This window comes from Panulirus ornatus, chromosome 6 (assembly GCF_036320965.1).
Source record: "Panulirus ornatus isolate Po-2019 chromosome 6, ASM3632096v1, whole genome shotgun sequence".
NCBI classification, from domain to species: Eukaryota; Metazoa; Arthropoda; class Malacostraca; order Decapoda; family Palinuridae; genus Panulirus; species Panulirus ornatus.
Window position 1 is genome coordinate 12,942,985 of NC_092229.1, and position 12,789 is coordinate 12,955,773.

Consider the following 12,789-nt stretch of genomic DNA (forward strand, 5'->3'; position numbering starts at 1 on the left):
CACATCAGTCGCTGCACACCTACACACACCACATCATCAATCGCTACACACCTGCACACCCCATCAGTCGCTACACACCTGCACACCCCATCAGTCGCTACACACCTGCACACACCATCAGTCGCTACACACCTGCACACACCATCAGTCGCTACACACCTGCACACACCATCAGTCGCTACACACCTGCACACACCATCAGTCGCTACACACCTGCACACACCATCAGTCGCTACACACCTAAGAAAAAAAAAAAAAAGAAACGGTCTCTTCACAGCTACAAAACACCTACGGCCAACGAGCGAGACTCATCCACTGAAGCGATCACTGTCAAGTTTGGCTTGGCTCCCACACAGGCCCAAGAACTCTCCTCCTGACGTCCGACATTAGCATTTGCTGTAATACTGTATAATTCCCACGTACAAATATAGCTGTTAAAGCGACTCATCCAGACGAGGTGTCTCAGCCAGTCCAGGGCTATAACAACCCACTGAAAAGTAACTCTCTCTAATGTATGACGTCATATCTATGCTATGTTAGACCGTGAATATATAAAAGTATTTCTGTCACATCAAAGTAGGGTGTATGGACACAGATAAGACTGAATAAGAACGTGGGGGAAAAAAAAACACGAAAGAACGCCTCACATAAAATAAATCAGTCAGACAGACAGACAGACCAATAGACAGAATCTCCATGATAAAGCTGGCCCATCCCAGCCACTGTTAACATCATCAATAATGAACAGACATTTACTACATTGTCTGAGCAAAGACCGTCTGTTTAATCCCAACCTCCTCCACCTTTTCAAATAGCTTCTATATAGAAGCCTTCGTGTCTACACATTCTCCGTGTATTTCCAACATCTGCCTGCAGTTCCCTCAATAACCTATCAATTACTCTTAATCACTAGTAGTATTAGTACTACACCGGTCTGTGATGTCAGATTTGCATGGCAAGTTCTGTAATATTTGTAAATCATACGAGGCATAATATCTCCCAAGGTACTACTACTTCTGCATCAAATTCAGCAGAACCAAAACAGCCATTTCAATTTCTTTTCTAATCTGTGGCTTTTCATTTATGAGACATGAATACATCTAGGTGAATACTTTACCCATAGTTCATTCGATGCATTTTTTGTGAGCTTTGTTTAGTGGTTTCTGTTCGTACGCAGGCGACTTCGCCTCGAGCCAGCAAAAGAAAAAAAAAATTATCCTGATCTGTTCTCCTTTGAACATAATGAATACAACCACTCATCGAGGCGAATGAAATCCCAATCTCATCTTTTTCATGTTAAACTTAGACAGATGAAGATTTTCCTGCAAGACGTAGTAAAAAAAAAAAGAAGCCAGGAATTCCAATATCTGCCTTAGGTTCCCACATATCGACCATGCAAAACCCAACCAAGCAAACCGTGCTTACTGGCCCTCACGTATAACACTCTATTTTCAGTGTGACACAGGTTTCGAGAAGTGTTTGATGAACAGCTGCGGAAAGGCTGCCTGGCTGGCTGACAAGCTCGCATCAAAGGCAGTCGTGAGGAACTTACTCCACAATGGGAAATCAGATGATCACCAAAAGACACTATCAAAACGCTGGTAGAAAGAATAACATCTTAATTTGGGACATTAGCCTGAAGTTACATTTCGTGGACTAACGTGTAGGTTCATTTCCCCGAAAAATAATGAATAATCAATTAATAAAAAATAAGTGTAGCTAATGAGGAACAGGATGAAAGGTTTTACCGAAACGTGTCTGAAATGGAAAAGACAATACTGAAACCGCTGGAACGTCCATTTGAAGACAGCCTTTGCCTGCTGTTGGCGCTTCATTATGCCGAAGCAGAGCAGCAATAAAGAGAAATGCTTCCTTCAACTTTACTAAAGCTGTCAGGCCGGACATGTGCTGTGCTGAAGAGCTACAACACAGAAGGTTGAATTATTCACCACATGTGTAGTACAAACTCTATGAAAAACAGATGTACATTTTGAACACGCTTATTACTTCGCTTTTTAAATGTTATCATCGCTCTCCTATACAAACAACACTTGAGCACATGCAACAAGCATGTAGCGTGATTAATGTATCGTCAAAGATCAGATCAAAATGAAAGATGTCAAATTCTATGGAGTGATTTTTCTCTCCCCCCAAAAAACCTTCCGCAGACTAATGCTATCGTAACACATACACCGTGCGAGTTTTGAAGGTTACGACATGGCTTCTTTGTGGTTCACAAGCTAAACTAACTATTCTAGAATACCTTCCTGGGTCAAGAGAGCAGGCATCTCACCTACAGAGGCCTTCGAATCTTAAAACAAATGTCGACTTGACACTACACTGTAAAAACCAATGAAAGACTGAGATTGATGTGCGATTCTGGTGACGGTAAGGTGTATCTAAAGAGGGAAGACGTGTTCTGCAGTACAGTTAGACAAAGGGTAACACACACACACACACCTAAATCCTGGTACAAGTCCCGGGTTTAGGATGTGGATGTCACAGGGCTGAAGACAGCCTCAGTCGAGAAGCCATGGGCGGCAAAAGCGTCGTTTACCTCCATGACGAGTTAGCACTAGGCAGACGCAGCTCTCATTGTAGCCCCTCCCGCCCTGCCCACCACACCGGGTGCGAACCTGGATTTTCATGAACGTTAAGATAGATAATTGGATATCTACCCTATAATCTGAAGCGTTCGCCATGCTCCTCGACCCTAAGCATGCAAAAAATTATGAATTTTAATTACCTCTGCCTCCTGAGCCCTAAGACCAAAACAGCGCGTTTGTCTCTGAAGCCAGATACATATGACTGCATTACTGGTACAGGGATTCAAGCTGTTGTGCAATCCCTCTCGCACAGTGAATCGTTATCACGTCTCCGAAAGAATGATAAAAGCCGATACCTAAACCAAGCTTGCACAAAATATAGACGCTCTTCGTCACAACAGTTGTAATGTCAAACATTGAAAAAACTGCAATCACAGATGAATCAGGTTAATCTGTCTGTGTTCCACCAACGATACGAGATCTTTACCTCTTTGCTCCCGAGAGCTGGCTGCTTGTGAACCCCCATCATTGACTAGACCATGTAATACTCGGCAAGCTACTGCATCTCAAGATTACTGCGTGGACGGTGGCAGCCTGAGGTGGGCAGTTTTGACAACCTTTCCTTTCCCTGCACCTCAGAGCTTTGGAACTCTCTACCACTCACGTTCTTTCCCAGTAACTAACACCTGGTAGTTTTTAAGACAGGTTGTTCACCTCCACCAGCATCCTTAAATGCTTTTCCTCAGCTCTACTTATTCTCTTACATTAGTCTCTTTATATTTTCCTTAAGGCCCGGTCTTGATGTGGACTTCTGTTCGTGACTGGAGCCTCCAACGAAAAGAAAAAAAAAATAAAGTAGGCAGTAAAACAGACTGGCACTGCTAATTCCATTTTTCATCATGATGGAATGTGTCACGTAACACATGTGTAAGAAGGAAGTAACAAGATAGGCAGACGACAAAATGTCATAGCTATATTAAGGGTAAGCTATAAACAAATTTGAAACTTTCGCTTCTGTGAAGGTTTTATTTACATACTAGAGGCATTATGCCGTTGTTCATCAGGACACTAAAATACGATAGGGATAGGATTCAAACAAACCCAATTAAAAATGGCACAACACCTTATTGTTAGAGAGCAGGATACAAAGAAAAACCGCATATTGCAATCACTTTTCGTTTCATGGAGAGACCCGTCAACTAATGCACCGAACCAATGTTTACACCTGATGTTATAATCTACCCCTTGGGGTCTGACAGAGGACCTTTGTGACCTACGTAATCCCATTGCACTACCGCTCACAGGATGAGATCGGCCAACACAATAAGTTAGCCGCCGTCAGCAGCAGAATTATCAGGGCTCGGGAGGGAAGGAGAAAAAAAAAACTCGGGTTCGGTGAGTGGTTATGACGATCAGGACAACCGACATCAATGTCTGCCTGTGTTCGCTTATCTATCTTTGTGTGTGTGTGTGTGTGTGTGTTTTCGTCTGCAGGCGTGTACGAGGGAAGGACAAATCGAGACAGAATTAAGTGGAAAAAAAAGAGCAATACATCGGATCGCATCGTATACCTCCTCTTCCACCCGTCCAGCTCTTTCTACCTCTTATATCTGTCCTGCTTCCTCTATCCATTCCACCCATTCTATCCTTCTTCCACCCCTTCCTTGTCCTGCTACTCACATTCATCCCACCTATCCTGCTCCTCCACCCCTCCTTTTCCGTCCCCTTCCAAACTTGTCTTACCAGTCCTATACAATACATCCCACACATCTTCCGAACTCCCTAACTCAACGGCATCAGCTACTTTTACTTTACAATCTAAGCCTCTCCAAAGGGGATGAATTTTCACTGAACTCAATTCAATTTCCCACCATTTCCCAGTAATTTACCTTCCCATCCACTACTCTTCTCTGTCTTGAATTCCCAGTGAACGAAAATCTGCTGACAGAACCTCAACCAGACCCTAGCTAACGTAGAAAAGCCTAGCGGTAGAAGCGACCACTCATCGCCTGTGTAGCCTCGTAAGTCTGATGAAGCGTTTGTAATACATGACGTCTGTGTGCAGTACTCATCCTGGGTCTGGTGAAGCGTTGTAGTGTATGGTGTGTGTGTGTGTACAGACTCACCCTGGGCCTGGTGAAGCGTTGTAGTGTATGGTGTGTGTGTGTACAGACTCACCCTGGGTCTGGTGAAGCCAGCATCCTCCACCTCCTCCATCCCAAGGCAGGAGAGGAGAAGTTTAGACGCGAAGATCCTGAGCGAGATAATTGTGACTGGCTGTTGATGGCACCAGGCGAACAAGACCACCTGCCTCCCAAGTTACCTGGTGGGGGCAGTACCTTGCACCCGCAGACCTGGTCCGTGGCACCAAGGACGGCCGCAGTCGACTCTGGCACCGTGATCAATGGCAGGGTGTCACAATCAAGTGAGCCAAGTGGGGGAAGGCGAGCGAGGCTGCTATCCCTGGACACAGGGAGTTTCTACTACCACACACCTGCATCTGCTGCTGACCCCCACCTCCTGCACACAACCACCCATCGTATCCTCCCTTTTTCTCTCTAACAACAACACTGATTTTCCAGAATAACTTAATATTTGTCACTTTATTGATTATAACATTGAAAATACATCTATATAAACAACATACTTTGCTTAAACTATCCTCAAAAAACACTATATATACCACTATGCTTAAACTATCCTCAAAACACTACGTAAAATCTATTCAATCACAAACTCTTTCAGTTGTTTAAACTCAAGATTGAAAATCTTGAATACGAAGTTCTCAAACAACCATTAAAGAAACGAATTTTTACGGGTACTTTTATCTTTAGGAAAATATAATCATTCAACTTTTTCTTTTCTTTTCTTATAACATCTCTAAACCTTTTGAGAGAGAGGGAGAGAGAGTAGGGCCCAGCCTGACCCTGGCCAAGTGCCGACACTTTGACACCTGTTGCTTCTTGCTCTGCCACCACCACGACCACCATTCAGCTCGCTCCCAAAACACACGGCCCGGCCAGTCACCATCACCAACACACACGTGGGACACACCACCACCCACAGGTATATCCCGGGAGAGACACCGACGCGACACAGTATCCGGCGAGAGACCGAGACATGACGATATCAGCGGGAGAGACGTCGAGGACGTGAAGCAGCAGCAGCAGCAGGAACATCCGACTCACCACCGGTCACAGCCACACGCACACTGACACGGCACGGATACGCCGGGGCATACGGGAGAGACGTGGCCATGACGTATGTCCTCTCTCCCTCCTCGCTCTCCCACAACGCGCACACTACACACGCCAGGTGAGAGCAGGCAGACGCACTCTCCCACATAATATGGGAGAGAAGCATTCGTAAAGAAAGATCAGATCAAGAGGGAAATACGATTCCTTTATGTATATAAAAATTCGGCGGTATGACTAGTCTCCACCTGCAAGTGGTGCCACCGCGAGTCAAAGTCGCCTTTGCTCAAACTGTATCACTGGAAGTAGAGTCTCGTCAAAATAAATCTCACTCTAAAGGAGTCTACATCTCCCTGCTACTGGAAGTAGCGTAGACCTGGGCTACAGGAACCTTTGAAAAGGTCCTGGGTTTTTACATCAGGACATACAGAAATTGGTCTTGGGTAGTCATATAGAGATAAAAATAAATATGAAGCTTGAAAACTAAAAATAAAAGAAGAGCAGAGGAGTTTGGTTATGAAACCAAATTAAATGCAGAAGTGCTGATACGGACAACGCAAAGATATTTCGAACTGGTGTCATATGCACAGGAAAAAGACATAACGCACATAACTGAGCCAGTATCAAAGAAAATTAGAAAAAATACAATTCAAAAAGTAGAGTTGTCTAATTTTTTTGTATTGTTTCACATCAGTGTCCCCAAGGCGTAGCAATATTCACCGTAGGCTACTACTATTTTATTACGAAAGATAATCACGACCAAAAAAAAATTTATCGGCGTACCTCTATGCCTCCTTCCTCCCCATATCATCGTCCATATTAAAGTCCCACACTGTGAACTCTCCATTCTTACCGAAACCCTCCCAGTATAGTGACTCATTACCGCCCTTCGTCTGTATCCTCCACCACTGCCTATGGCCCGCAGTCTTTCAGTCGTTAGGCACACGTAGGTCGCCTCCCACCTCCATTGTATACGGCCTGGATGGGCTCGGTATTTGGAACATGCCTACTGAATCATCGCCTCGTAGCGTTCACTTGCATCATCCAACTCCTGCAACTTTCCTACTTCAGGTGGAAATTTATATCCCGAGTTGAACACTGTCGAGGCAGAGCATTGGAGCAGAACCATCCAGTTCACGGAGGTAGCTCAGAGGCAGACAACTGAAAAAAACTTAACGAAGAATAAAACATTTTCCAAGGTTTATTTTGCCTACCTCGACGTGACTAATACCTGCAATTGCCCGCAGAGCAACGTGCCTGACCTGTGAGGACGTAGTCTCAATAGCTGGAAGAGGAGGATAAAACCAACACACACACACACCACAGTTTCGTATCATCCTTTTGCAAATGATGCTAAAATGAGCAAGGAAATGCTGACATCAGAAGACAACGTACTCAGATCCAATCTTTCCTAGGGCCATCGAATACGTCATGCCTTGTGATGGTGACAAGTTTCAATCTCTCGTGTGGGAAATAAGGAAATGCAGTGAAGTATGCGAACATTATCATGCATAAGAAGAGCAATGTAAAAGACGTATGAGTGATGATTTTTGTTACCTTTAACTTTCAGCGGCTAGTTTATCGTGCACCCACTTATCATGTGAGCAGTAGCCCAAAAAGCATCACAAAAAGTCATTGAATCCTTCTCAGACCCCAAAGGGCAGATGCTTAGAGCATTAGATATGACGGAGTTGGCTACAAGCTCTCCCTTAAGCAGATTCATCTACAAGATGCAATTAGTGGATACCATTAAAAGGCTAAGTTTGAGGTAGCTGTGTCAAGAGGAGTACAGATCCAGTGAGAGAAGAGGGGGCAGAATTGAAGGATGAGGAACGCAGTATTGAGTCGTCAGCGTATGAGTGCATAGAATCGTTTGTGGAGAAGAGGAAATCGTTAATTTAAAAAAAAAAAAATGTAGGGGACAGAACAACCTTGAGGGACACCGCTCTTTATGGAGAAATGGGGGGAGGCTGATCCATCAACAACCACAGAGAGAGATATCGACCACAGAGGAAGTTAGATATGAGGGAGCAAAGCGAGGAAGAGAAGCCAAAAGAGGGGAGCTAGAGATGAGACCCCGATGGCACACCGTCAAAAGCCTCAGGTATATCAAGGGCAACAACATATGACTCCCCAAAATCTTTCAGGGATGATGACGACATTAGTAAGGTAGGAAAAGAATATCACTAGTGGACCTCGCCTTACGGAAGCCATACTGGTGATCAGAGAGAAGACTGTGATTTTCGAATTGTTTGGGGATAGAGTACTGTCAAAACGGAAAAGTGAAGGGAAGGTAGAGTGACAAAAGTTAAGAGACGCCCTTAGCTAAAGACCAGAAAGACCTACTAGTGGATGGTGACGAGAGGTTATCGCACTTCCTTTGAATAAAGGAAAGCTTTGCCCCCGTGGATAACGTGATTGCAGAGATTATAGGAACTATTCAACCATTCCCTATGGTGAACGATGAAATCACCATGGTAGAGGAGGATCCCGGCATGTGGGTAAGAGGATGTCACAGTCTCATGGTATGAGTTTAGATAGTCGAAGAAGGATCGTAAACAATCACGCCCTTCTCTTCCCCACAACTCTACCGATCAGGTAAGACAATTTTCCCCGTGCTCATATCTCTACTCCACCCTTTCCTGGACACCTTCATTACGCCCTTCTTTTCTCTATATCCTAAAATCAAAAACCATTTAATTTCACTACACTCTTGCTTTCACTAAAACCTAGTGGATTAGACCAATGGCATTCTTCACTACACTCTTTTCATTTCGCCACCTCTCCACTACAGTCTTACAGCTCAGATCAATGACTCTCTTCAGTCTGAATCAAAGTTGTAAAAAGAAAAAAAAAAAAAAAGGTTTCAGACCTTAAAAGACGAAAGATGCGATAATGGCTTTTACTCAGAATTAAAATTGAACAGTTTGGGAGAAAAGTCGATCGGATAACTTGCTATACGTGAATAACGCGTCGGAAAACATTTCATTTGGGGTCAAATTTCCAAATAAAACTTAACAAGTCTCCAGATAGAAAACGATTACTATCTCACCTGTATGAATGAAACAGTTAAGACCCGGCATGTTTGCGCTACTCACTTCACCAAACCACCTAAAAAAAATCGAAGCGTCTGACAGATTAGAAAAGCAGTTTACTTATGTATACAGTGGGTTATGATACGAGGAGGAATTATAGAAATAAAAACAGTACGAGTTCATATCAACCTATTGCACACTGCAAGAGACTGATGTTATTTTCCCCCAGTATTGTAGTTTCGAGACTGGGCGATAGTCTTCTAAACTTAAGGGTTACTGACCGCTCATCATACCAGTCGTAATGTAAGCCTAGTATCGTACTAACCTACTCATGGGTCGGACCATCATACTTATAGGGTCAAACATACTTTTCGAGGTGAATCTAGAGTTAGGCTGATCTGAAGTACTTCTATCTACATTTCACTTTGGGAACATACAACAAAGGCCGTTCAAAAGAAAAAAAATTTTAATCTTACAAGTCTGTGGCCGAGAAACGCTACGATACTCTGGATTAAAGCTTAAAGTTTTACATAGTCATATTAAACATGACAGACGAGAAAAAAAAAAATATAGGAACCATGAATAAAACAGACAACCTGTGAAACCATGCACCAGTGAGATGAAGCACTTTAAATCGACGGAAAGGGGCAAATAGAAGTATCAAGGACAAGGCGCTGTGTTGTATTATCAAATTATACCCCAACACTAAATAACCCCCTTCATCCCAGCCCTTTGGCGTTAACTTAAACGCCATAGCCTAGAGTGACCGAGACAAAAGTAAGAAGTTATACATGATTAAAGTTGAATGTGTTCACCTATGTCTCATCCATACGTATTCACATACCAGAAGTCATATAGAAATTTTAAATTCTGTTTTCCTGTAAACCCGCATTCTGACTCTTTAAATATAAATCTGTAAACACAAACTAGCAATACGTCACATATGATTAAAAGGTAATTGTACATGGAAAATGCAATTCATGGAGAAAAACAAATGAACAAATAAATGACATAAAGACTACATAACAGTAAAGTTTCAATCTACATAATAGAAAAAACGAAGCCACTTAATTTGTTCATCACTGTGACTTCGAAATGGCAATTTACAGTCGCTAGTTAACTATTTCTGGCTGACAGTATTTCATAAACAGACAGATGTGAACAAAGCTTGAGTAAATCATAAGGAACAACCATTCACATTACCTAATTACACTCGCATTTCTTCTAACTTAACTAAGTCATGGGGAAAAGGAGTCAAGGAAGAAGGAAATGTCCTCATTCTAAATGTCACGGACGGTGGCCTTAAATGTATACAGATACTCATAAAATATAATAGTTCCATGAATAATGGTGATGTACATCGTACTTAAAAAAAATACATTAACTATGGCTACAATCAGTCCTCACACACGTTACAGGAAATCTGGACTGTAATTAAAGAGTGAAGCAACTCCAACCTCCACACACACACACTTCATATAGTAATCCACCCTCCACACACACACACACATACACATACACACTTCATATAGTGATCTTGATGATGAACCTGATCCAAATTTGAATGAAAAATACTTACCTTTTCCATGCCATGACGTCATGGTTCCCCAGCCGAGCCCAGCCAGAATGGTCGACTACCATCGTGCAGCTCTCGTCTCTACCACCGCTTTAGTCATCACAGGTACGTAATTAACTTCTTATTCAAATGTTATTTCTCACTGATGTAAGGTTGGTAGTAACTAGAGTTTGTTTAGAGTTAATAACAGCTTGAAATTATCTGATTCGTCTTGACTGTTTTCTAGCAAAGTCATACCTGTTTCAGAGTAAACAGCTTGAAAACTAGTCTCGGTCAGTCTAATCACCACAACACGTAAATCATACTGTCAAGTGAGTCCATAGTCATACCTGGTAGCCACTTACACCTTAACGATTCTCTAACACACACTAAAGCAAAACTGAATCCATTTTTCAACGTTTCCACAGTATATATGCACATTCCACCTTGACAACCACACCTGTCACTACTGCTGTCTCCGTAATGAATGTTCCTCAAGTCTCAGTCCGAGGCCAAGTTAGTTCAGGAAAGCTATACTAAAAAAGTATAAATGGAACTTTATTTTTTTTGCTATGACGTTATCTAGCGGTCAGCTACCCAACTACAGCCATCATTGAAAACTGAATTTTTCAGTTGAGAAAAAAAAAAAAAAAAAATATATATATATATATATATATATATATATATATATATATATATATATATATATATATATATATATATATATATATATATATCATTAATAGGGATAACTATAACATCGTGATTGATTAAAGATGTGGGAATTTAGAGTCATGATGGTTATCTACTGCTTGGAGCTTTACCCAAATCAATATTAGCTTTTAGGGAATATATCACATGAGATCAATGGAAGGTTTAGACCGGAAGCGGAGCAGCAAATTAAATGTATTCTTAGGTAAATTACCAGGATGTTAAACCAAGGTAAAGCAAGATGATACGAAATAACAAAGCATATGTGATGTACACAATACAGTGTGTTTAGTATTCCAGCAACCAAATGGTGTTTAAAAACTCCGAGAAAATGTGATCTCAGTAATGACTGATGGGACCAATCCAGTCACTGAAGACTAAGAGTTTTATCATCCCGTAAATGGCATTGGTGACTGGAAAAGGTCATGTAAAATCGGGATGGTGAAAGAAACGAGTAATTTCTTGATGTCATGGTGGTAGATACAAGATTTTCGTTACATTTTTTGTTTTTGTTTTTGGAATTCATGGTTTGCAACTGCTATATGTCATTAAACAAAAATATGTATAATGCGCTCCCCACATTGTTCCAACGCCCTTTTTCTTCGTAAAAATTACAAGTAATTGGTATTTACAAAGTAGAGGAAAGTCAAGGACTCCAGTGTTGACATGAGGAAAGGAGAAGAGAGTGAAGCTATGAAAAGTTTACACAATTCGGCTAAAGCATATCCTTTCATTGTACTATCATACTTTCTCCTTGTGAACTCTCAGTCTTGCATTCTTTCCACATCCCCAAACCACCTCAAAGTATTATGTTTCACCCATTCTACCACTCCACAGTTCACTACCTTTGCATTTGCTGCCATACCACATATCTCCTACACCCTTTCATTCATTTATTCATTACATCTACTTATACCACATGCTCTTCTCAAAGAGCTCATTTCCACTTCCACAGCATGGATTCTTGTCCTCTATGCCTCATTCCATGTCCATGTTTCGGCTGCATAGGTCTGGGTTGGGAAGACTATCCTGTCCCTTAATCCTCTCTTCACTTCCATACTTACCCCTCTACCCTTCTTTATTCTATTAAGGGACCCAATGACTCTTCTACCCTATACTGCTCTCTCCCTTATATCTCCCTCCATATCACCACACTTACCCATGACAGCTCCCAGGTACTTGACTTCCCTCACTTCTTCCAATCTTTTTCTGCCTATATCCACAGCACAATGTGGTACACTTTCTTCTTTCATATTTTATGGTTTTACAAAATCTATACTTTCACTCTGTTTCTTTTTGAAGACCATTACTTTACTTTTACACTTTTACTTGCATTTACCTTCAATTACCTGTGCTGACACACATAATAAAACACACGACCTTCTGCAACTCCTTTTCACTCTCCGCAAACAACACAAGATCTTCCACAAGCAGGCTTGTCACAATATCTCTGCCACACTCCATCTCTGCACCCCTTTTCTGTAGTTTTGCTTTCATCTCTCTCATCATTCCACCCATATATATATATACCTGCTTCACACCTACATGTATCCCAAAATTTTCGCTCAGCTCTCCATCCACCCTTACATAAGTGTTTGCTCCTTTATAGAAGGCTTTTACACCATCCAACAGTTGTCCCCCTATACCAAATATCCATAACACATCCCACAAAACATTCCACTCGACTCTTTCAATGCTTTATCCAGATTCATTAAAGCAGCATACAGCTTCTTATCTTTCGCTAAATA